Source organism: Heterodontus francisci, unplaced genomic scaffold, assembly GCF_036365525.1.
Source record: "Heterodontus francisci isolate sHetFra1 unplaced genomic scaffold, sHetFra1.hap1 HAP1_SCAFFOLD_500, whole genome shotgun sequence".
Lineage (NCBI taxonomy): Eukaryota > Metazoa > Chordata > Chondrichthyes > Heterodontiformes > Heterodontidae > Heterodontus > Heterodontus francisci.
Window position 1 is genome coordinate 443,448 of NW_027142279.1, and position 8,914 is coordinate 452,361.

General features: G+C 46.8%; 1 long non-coding RNA gene across 1 annotated transcript; it reads left to right on the forward strand.

The window, feature by feature from the left end:
• The first annotated feature begins 919 nt into the window (after positions 1–919).
• LOC137366901 (uncharacterized) lies at positions 920–8,627 on the forward strand. The gene is made up of 3 exons (XR_010973621.1): positions 920–1,249; positions 6,807–6,916; positions 8,218–8,627. It is a non-coding gene; the product is annotated as an uncharacterized lncRNA (long non-coding RNA).
• Positions 8,628–8,914: the final 287 nt, after the last annotated feature.

Sequence of the window (8,914 nt, forward strand, 5' to 3'; positions counted from 1 at the left end):
ACTCTACCAGCCCCTGCAACCCTCCCTATCTCTGTTACCTCCCCCAGTCCCCACAGCTCTCCCTAGCTCTGTAACTCAACCAGCCCCTGCAACCCTCCCTATCTCTGTTACCTCCCCCAGTCCCCACAGCTCTCCCTAGCTCTGTAACTCAACCAGCCCCTACAACGCTCCCTATCTCTGTAACCTCTTTAGCCCCTGCAACCCTCAGTGGCTCAGTGGCGAGCACCGCAGCCTCACAGCTCCAGCTACCCGGGTTCAATGCTGGGTACTGCCTGTGTGGAGTTTGCAATTTCTCTTTGTGTCCATTTGGGTTTCCTCCAGGTGCTCTGGTTTCCTGCCACGTGCCAAAGACTTGCAGGTTGATAAGTAAATTGGCCATTATGTATTGCCCCTAGTATAGGTAGGTGCAGGTGGGGATGTGGTAGGAATATGGAATTAGTGTCGGGTTAGTATAAATGGGTGGTTGATGGTCGGCACAGATTCGGTGGGCCGAAGGGCCTGTTTCAGTGCTGTATAACTAAATTGAATCCTCCCTATTTCTGTTACATCCTCCAGCCTCTACAACCCTCCCTATCTCTGTAACCCCCTCCAGCCCCTGCAACACTCCTTATCTCTGTAACCTCTTCCAGCCCCGATAACCCTCCCTATCTCTGTTCTGTTATCACATCCTTTATAATAGTCTCCAGCATTTTCCCCACTACTGATGTAAGGCTAACTGGTCTGTAATTCCCTGTTTTTTCCCCTCCCTCCTTTCTTTTACAGAGTCTACAACAAACTGTCGAAGTTGTGGTGAAGGAGAATGGACGCTGGGGTAAACACACGCCCCACCCCTCGCCACAACCCCTCCCCCCCCCACCCCACCCCGCTTCCATCCCCACCGTTCCTAACACTCATGTTTTGCTCTCCCACAGAGGCAGAACAAGAGGTTAACCATCCCACTGTGACCGTTTTTGAGCTGTCGGATGAAGAAATCAGGGCCCCTATGAAAGCCACGATTGTCTGCCTGGCCAGTGGCTTCTTCTCGGACTACGTTAAGTTCTCCTGGGCGGGGGGCAACGAGGAGATCGAGACGAAGGATGTGCTGACTGACAGGCAGGTAAAGGATGATGCAGGCCGCGACAGCGTGGACCAGTAGGGTGAGGGTTCCCATGGCCGAATGGGGCCCGCAAGCAGTATTCCTGCAAAGTGACCCATTACAGTAAAGCCGGCGCAGAGATTTCTCAAGATGCCAAGATCAGCAGTAAGGCAGGTGAGTGTCTGCAATGCCTGGAATCACCTCCGCTCCACCCGAGCCCAAAGCAAGGAAGCTATACTGAACCTTTATCAATCCAGCCTTGAGGGAGGATGTGAAGGCGTTAGAGAGGGTGCACAAAATATTCACGGCAATGGTTCCAGGGATGAGGGAATTCATAGCTTGGGGAAGTCTACATAATAGGTGAGACTGAAGAACACAGGAAGAGGCCGAGGCCATTCAGCCGTTCAAGCTTGTTCCACCATTCTGTTATATAAATCTAAATCTCTACCATTACTCTATTTTACGCCTCGGTTCAGTAACCATCAATAACCTTATGTTCACCCAAATGGTTAGCACTCAGAGACAGACAGAGAGGGAGAAAGAGAGAGAGACAGAGAGAGAGACCGAGAACGAGATAGATTGAGAGAGAGAGAAATAGAGAAAGAGACAGACAGAAAGAGAAAGAGACAGACAGACAGACAAAGAGATAGTGACAGAGAGAGATACAGTGACAGACACACGGAGAAAGAGACAGAGAGAGAGAGACAGAGAAAGAGATGGAGAGAAAAACAGAGAGAAACAGAGAGAAAGAAACAGAGAAAGAGACAGAGAGAAAGAGAGAGACACACAGATACAAAGAGAGAGGGAGAGAAAGAAATAGAGAAAGAGGCAGACAGAAAGAAAAAGAGAGAGACAGACAGAGAGATAGAGACAGAGAGAGACACAGAGACAGACATACAGAGAGAGAGAGACAGACAGACAGAGAAAGAGAGACAGAGAGAGAGACAGAGAGAGAGAAACAAAAAGAGAGACAGAGAGACAAGGAGAGAGAGAGAGAGACAGAGACAGGAAGAGAGGTAGAGACAGATGAGTGACAGATCGAGAGAAGCAGAGACAACGGGAAAGACAGCAACAGGGAATGAGAGAGAGAGAGGCAGAGAGAGACAGAAGCACAGAGACAGAAACAGAGACAGAGAGAAAAGGAGAGAAAGAGAGAGACAGAGAGAGTGAGAGAGAGACATGCAGAGAGAAACACATGGTCAAAGAGGGAGAGACTGAGAGAGAGACAGAGAGAGAGAGACAGGAAATGTAAGAGAGGGACAGAGAGAGAGAGGCAGAGAGACAGTGGGAAAGACAGAGACAGTGAGAGGGAGAAGCAGAGACAGAGACCGAGAGACACACAGAGAGACAGGGAAACAGAGACAGAGAGAAAATGAGAGAAATAGAGAGAGAGAAAGAGACAGAGAGAGACACACAGAGAAACAGAAAGACAGAGACAGAGACAGAGAGAAAAGGAGAGAAATATAGAGAGATAGAGAGAGACAGAGACAGAGAGAGAGACTGAGAGTGAGACAGGAAGAGAAACAGAGACAGAGAGAGTGGTGACAGAGACAAAGAGAGACACACAGATAGACATGGAAACAGAGACAGAGAGAAAAGGAGAAAGAGAGACAGACAGACAGACAGAGAGCGGAAGACAGACAGCGAAAGACAGGCAGAGACAGTGAGAGAGACACAGACCGAGAGAAAGAGAGACAGAGAGAGGCAGAGAGACAGCGCGAAAGACAGAGAGAGAGAGAAAGAGATTGAGAGAGACAGAGAGAGAGACGTGATAGAGAGACAGAGAGAGACAGTGACAGAGACACAGACCGAGAGAAAGAGAGACAGAGAGAGGCAGAGAGACAGCGCGAAAGACAGAGAGAGAGAGAAAGAGATTGAGAGAGACAGAGAGAGAGACGTGATAGAGAGACAGAGAGAGACAGTGACAGAGAGACAGAAACAGAGAGAAAGAGAGGCAGAGACAGGGAAAGCCAGAGACAAAAAGACAGAGAGACAGAGAGAAAGATAGAAAGATAGATAGATAGAGAGAGAAACAGACAGACAGAGAAAGAGATACAGAGAGAGAGAGACCGAGACAGAGAGAGAGAAACAAAGAGAGAGACAGAGAGACAAGGAGAGAGAGAGAGACAGGAAGAGAGATAGAGACAAATGTGTGACAGATCGAGAGAGGCAGAGACAACAGGAAAGACAGAGACAGTGAATGAGAGAGAGAGAGAGGCAGACAGAGACAGAAATAGAGAGACAGAAACAGAGAGAAAAGGAGAGAAAGAGAGAGACAGAAACAGAGAGAGACACATGGTCAAAGAGAGACAGACTGAGAGAGAGACAGAGAGAGACAGAGAGACAGGAAAAGAAAGAGAGAGGCAGAGAGACAGTGGGAAAGACTGAGACAGGGAGAGAGAGAAGCAGAGACAGAGACAGAGAGACACACCGAGAAACAGAAAGACAGAGACAGTGACAGACAGAAAAGGAGAGAAATAAAGTGAGATAGACAGAGACAGAGACGGAGACAGAGAGAAAGAGAGACACGGACAGAGAGATAGAGAGAAAGACAGAGACAGAGGGAGAGACACATACACAGAGAAATAGAGATAGAGAGAGAGACTGAAAGAGAGACAGGAAGAGAAATAGAGACAGATAGATTGACAGAGGCAGAGAGAGACACACAGATAGACATGGAAACAGAGACAGAGAGAAAAGGAGAAAGAGAGACAGACAGACAGACAGAGTAAGACAGACAGAGAAAGACAGGCAGAGACAGTGAGAGAGACACAGAACGAGAGAAAGAGAGAAAGACAGAGACAGAGAGAGGCAGAGAGACAGCGGGAAAGACAGAGAGAAAGAGAGAAAGCGATTGAGAGAGACAGAGAGAGACGAGATAGAGAGACAGAGATAGACAGTGACAGAGAGACAGAAACAGAGAGAAAGAGAGGCAGAGACAGGGAAAGCCAGAGACAGAAAGACAGAGAGACAGAGCGAAAGAGAGAAAGATGGATGGAGAGAGAGAGAGACAGAAAGAAAGACATAGAAAGAGAGACAGAGAGAGAGAGACTAAGAGAGAGAGAAACAAAGAGAGAGACAGAGAGACAAGGGGAGAGAGAGAGACAGAGACAGGAAGAGAGATAGAGACAAATGTGTGACAGATCGAGAGAGGCAGAGACAACGGGAAAGACAGAGACAGTGAATGAGAGAGAGTGAGGCAGAGAGAGACAGAAACAGAGAGACAGAAACAGAGACAGAGAGAAAAGGAGAGAAAGAGAGAGACACATGCAGAGAGAGACACATGGTCAAAGGGAGAGAGACTGAGAGAGACAGAGAGAGAGAGAGAGAGAGAGACAGGAAAGGAAAGAAAGAGACAGAGAGAGGCAGAGAGACAGTGGGAAAGACAGAGACAGTGAGAGAGAGAAGCAGAGACAGAGACAGAGAGAAACAGAGAGACAGAAACAGAGACAGAGAGAACAGGAGAGATAGAGAGAGACACATAAAGAGAGAGACTCATGGTCAAAGAGAGAGAGACTGAGAGAGAGACACTGAGTGAGAGAGAGACAGGATAGGCAGGACAGAGAAAGAGAGAGAGGCAGAAAGACAGTGCGAAAGACAGAGACAGTGAGAGAGAGAAGCAGAGACAGAGACAGAGAGACACACATAGAGACAGGGAAACAGAGACAGAGAGAAAATGAGAGAAATAGAGAGAGACAGAGAGAGACAGAGAGAGACACACAGAGAAGCAGAAAGACAGAGACAGAGACAGAGAGAAAAGGAGAGAAATAAAGAGAGATAGATAGAGACAGAGACAGAGACAGAGAGAAAGAAAGAAACCGACAGAGAGAAAGAGAGAAAGACAGAGAGAGAGACACACACACAAAGAGAAACAGAGACAGAGAGAGAGACTGAGACAGAGAGAGACACACAGAGAGACATGCAAACTGAGACAGCGAGAAAAGGAGAAAGAGAGACAGACAGACAGACAGACAGAGAAAGACAGACAGAGAAAGACATGCAGTGACAGTGAGAGAGACACAGACCGAGAGAAAGAGAGACAGAGAGAGGCAGAGAGAGAGTGGGAAAGACAGAGAGAAAGAAAGAGATTGAGAGATTCAGAGAGAAACGAGATAGAGAGACAGAGAGAGACAGTGATAGAGAGACGGAAACAAAGTGATTGAGAGGCAGAGACAGTGAGAGCCAGAGACAGAAAGACAGAGAGACAGAGAGACAGAGAGAAAGAGAGAAAGATAGATTGTTAGATAGAGATAGAGATAGAGAGAGAGAGAGAGAGAGACGGGAAGAGAAAGAGACGGAGAGAGAGACACACACACACAGAGACAGAACGAGAGAGAGGCAGAAAGACAGCGGGAAAGTGAGTGAGTGAGAGAGACAGAGACAGTGAGTCAGAGACAGAGAGACACACTGAGAGGCAGAGAAACGGAGACAGTGAGAAAAGGAGAAAAGGAAGAGAGAGAGATAGAGAACGAGAGACAGAGACACAGAGAGAGTTAGACACAAACAGAGAGAAAGACAGAGACACAGAGTGGCAGAGAGACAGAGGGAAAGACAGCGACAGAGAGAGAGAGACAGAGATTGAGAGAGACAGACAGAAAGAGAGACAGGGAGACAGAAACAGAGAGAAAAAGAGAGATAGACAGAGAGAGACAGACAGACAGAGACAAAGAAAGAAAGACAGACACAGAGAGAGAGGGAGAGAGGGAGAGAGAAGAGAAGCATAAGAGAGGCAGAGAGAGAGAGAGAGCGACAGAGAGAGAGAGAGGCACTGAGACAGCGGGAAAGACAGAGACAGTGAGAAAGAGAGACAGAAAGAAACAGAGATAGAGACAGGCAGAGAAAGAGGGGACAGAGACAGAGAGACAGAGATAAAAGGGGTAAGACAGAGATGGAGATAAGAAGAGAATGAGAGACAGAGAGAGACACACAGAGACAGAGAGAGAGAGAGGTAGAAAGAAAGAAATCGAGAAAGGGACAGCCAGAAATAGAGACAGACAGAGACAGAGACAAGGCGAGAAAGAGAGACAGAGCTAGAGTGTGCCATAGTGAGAGAGGCAGAGAGAGAGAAGAGAGAGAGACAGAGAGAAAGAGAAAAACAGAGACACAGCGAGAGACAGGAAGAGAAAGAGAGACCAAAAGAGAGAGAGAGACAGTCAGAGAGAAAGAGTCAGACAGATAGAGATAGAGAGAGACTAGGAGAGAGAGAGAGAGAAAGAGAGACAGAGACAGACAGAGAGAAACACAGGGACAGAGAGAGACGGGGGTGGGGGTGAGAGAGGAGAGAGAGGCAGGGAGAGAAAGAGAGACAGAAGCCTGGATGCAATGCACAAATCTCAGAGTGAAGAAGTTTCTCCCACTTTATGTTCTTGGTGTGATATGAAAACTGTGTTTTATGCACAAATAATTGAAGTTTTTTTCTCTTTTAAATTTCTTGCCGGCCTATGTGAAGGGAAAGGTGAGGACTTCCAATATTTTATCTGTTTGCTATGATCTCTCTCTCTCTCTCTCTCTCTCTCTCTCTCTCTCTCTCTCTCTCTCTCTCTCTCTCTCTCTCTCTCTCTCTCTCTCTCTCTCTCTCTCTCTCTCTCTCTCTCTCTCTCTCTCCCCCCTCCCCCCCCCCCCCTCTCTCATGTAAACATACACACACACACTCACACACACTCACGGAATGTACATAATGATTAAGTTGGATTTTAGGGCGTGACTCTGGTCTTTCTTGTCTGTCTTTCAGTGGAGCGGATACAGAGGCAACAGATTGTGGCAAGAGCTACTTACACTTCACTCATCTCCAAGAGCTTCCTGCATATGGCAGTGATCACCATCGTGCTGATCAAGGGGAAGGTATGAGAATTACCAGGACACTTTGCTGAAGTGTAAAACGGACCCACTTCTCTATTCTGTAAACTTCAATCCTCTCCAGGTTTTAGGCCTCAGTGAGGCACATTCCCCAGACATCGGGTGAATCACTGAACCCAGTCCATGTCACTGTGCATGTGAATCGACAGTGAAACCACACTATTAGCACCACTGTCTCGACTGCAATCCATCTAGATCCTGCACCAAGGGGTCCTGAATCGCCCCTACCCTCTCACATGAGGACAGAATGAGCGATAGAGAAGGAGAATGAGAGAGATGTACCTATAGAGTAATAGAGAGAGTGTGAGGGGTGGAGGGACAGAGAGCGAGAAAGAAAAAGACAGAGAGAGATATACAGAAAGAGAGACAAAGAGCTGGAGTGACAAAACCAGTGAGGGAAATGCTGAGACAGTTGGAGACAGTGAGAGAAAGGGATAGCTAAGGATAAGTTGTGTGTGTGAGAGAGAGTGAGAGATAAAAAGAGAGAGAGATGGATAAACATAGAGTGACAGATACAGAGAGAGAGAGAGAGAGTCTGGGGAGATAAAATGAGAGAGAAAGGCAATTCGACAGAAATAAAGTGAAATTGAGACACGAGGGATAAACAGAGAGAGAGTGTGTCTGTATTACATACATTAAGAAGAAACAGTTTTGGGCAATGAAAGAGAGACAGGGTGAGAAAGGAAGATTGAGGCAGACAGAGAGAGGAAGAGAAAGAGAGAGAGAGAGAAGCATTTAAGGGAAAGACAGACAGACACAGAGACACAGAGAGAGGGAGACAGGAACAGACAGAGAGAGAACCTAAGAGAGAGAAATAGACAGAGAGAACATGCGGGAGAGACGGTGATAGTGGGAGAGACAGGAAGAGAGAGGGAGAGAGAGGAGAGTACAACGGAGAGACAGAGTGACACAGAGACACAGACAGAGAAAGGAACACATAGACAAAAAGAAAGAAAGCGAGAGACAGAGAGAGAAAGAGAGAGAGAGAGAGAGAGAGAGAGGGGAGCGTTTAAGGGAGACAGAGAGAGAGCCCTACTCCCCCACCCTTTCCTCATCACCTTGCAAAATTTACTCTTTCAAGTCTTAATCCAATTGTCCACTTTTTCCGGCATTGCTTTCCAGATGACAGCAACGCTCTGAGTTTAAGAAAAACTCACCCTTTCCTCTGGATCTTTTTAAATGCCATGAAATGTGTTTCCACTGACTCGAAATCCTTCCCAGGGCATTGTGTAAGAAATATTCCATGACTGACTCAATCTTTTTCCTTCCTTTTTTTCCCCTTCCAGATTTCGGGAAAGTTGACGAAAAGTTTCGATTAACTAAGCCGGGGCCAAAAACTCTGCAACAGGGCACTCGTCACAACATATCCTGAAAAAATATAGGAAAGGAGGAGGAGGCTATTGGGTCATATCCCTATCATTGATATGTTGTAATTTTCTATTGGTTAATAACAGTTTGGCAACTGGCAAAACCCATTAGGTCTTTTAGAGGATTTGGATTATAACATAATTAAAATTTATGTCTCAATTTCTATTCAATTCATTTAACCACTTGTCAGCTGGTTAGCTGAGCTGGTTAAGCTACTTTAACTAGTCGAGATGTCTCCTGTCCATCTTTGACCCGTTTGCACACTGAGCTTTATTTCTTTAAGTTGAGCTTCTTCATGATGCACCCTTCTCTCTCTTGTGACATCAAGCAGGCTAATAAAAAGATCTGTGGAAATGATACGCTGTGTTTTTAACTCTGCTTTTCGCACCTTTACACAACATTTCACCAGGCATTGCAGTTCGCCAGCTCGCAGGAGAAAATACAAAACAGATACTGAGCTGAAAACAACATGAGAAACACACAGCAGGAACAGAGTCGAAAGGGGCTCCTGAGGATGGGAGGAAATAACACGGCGGGCACATCAGCATTTTGGAGGAGTTTAGGATGGAGGGTCAATAGGGAATGTTAACAAGGGATGCTGGGTGGGTGCCCAGC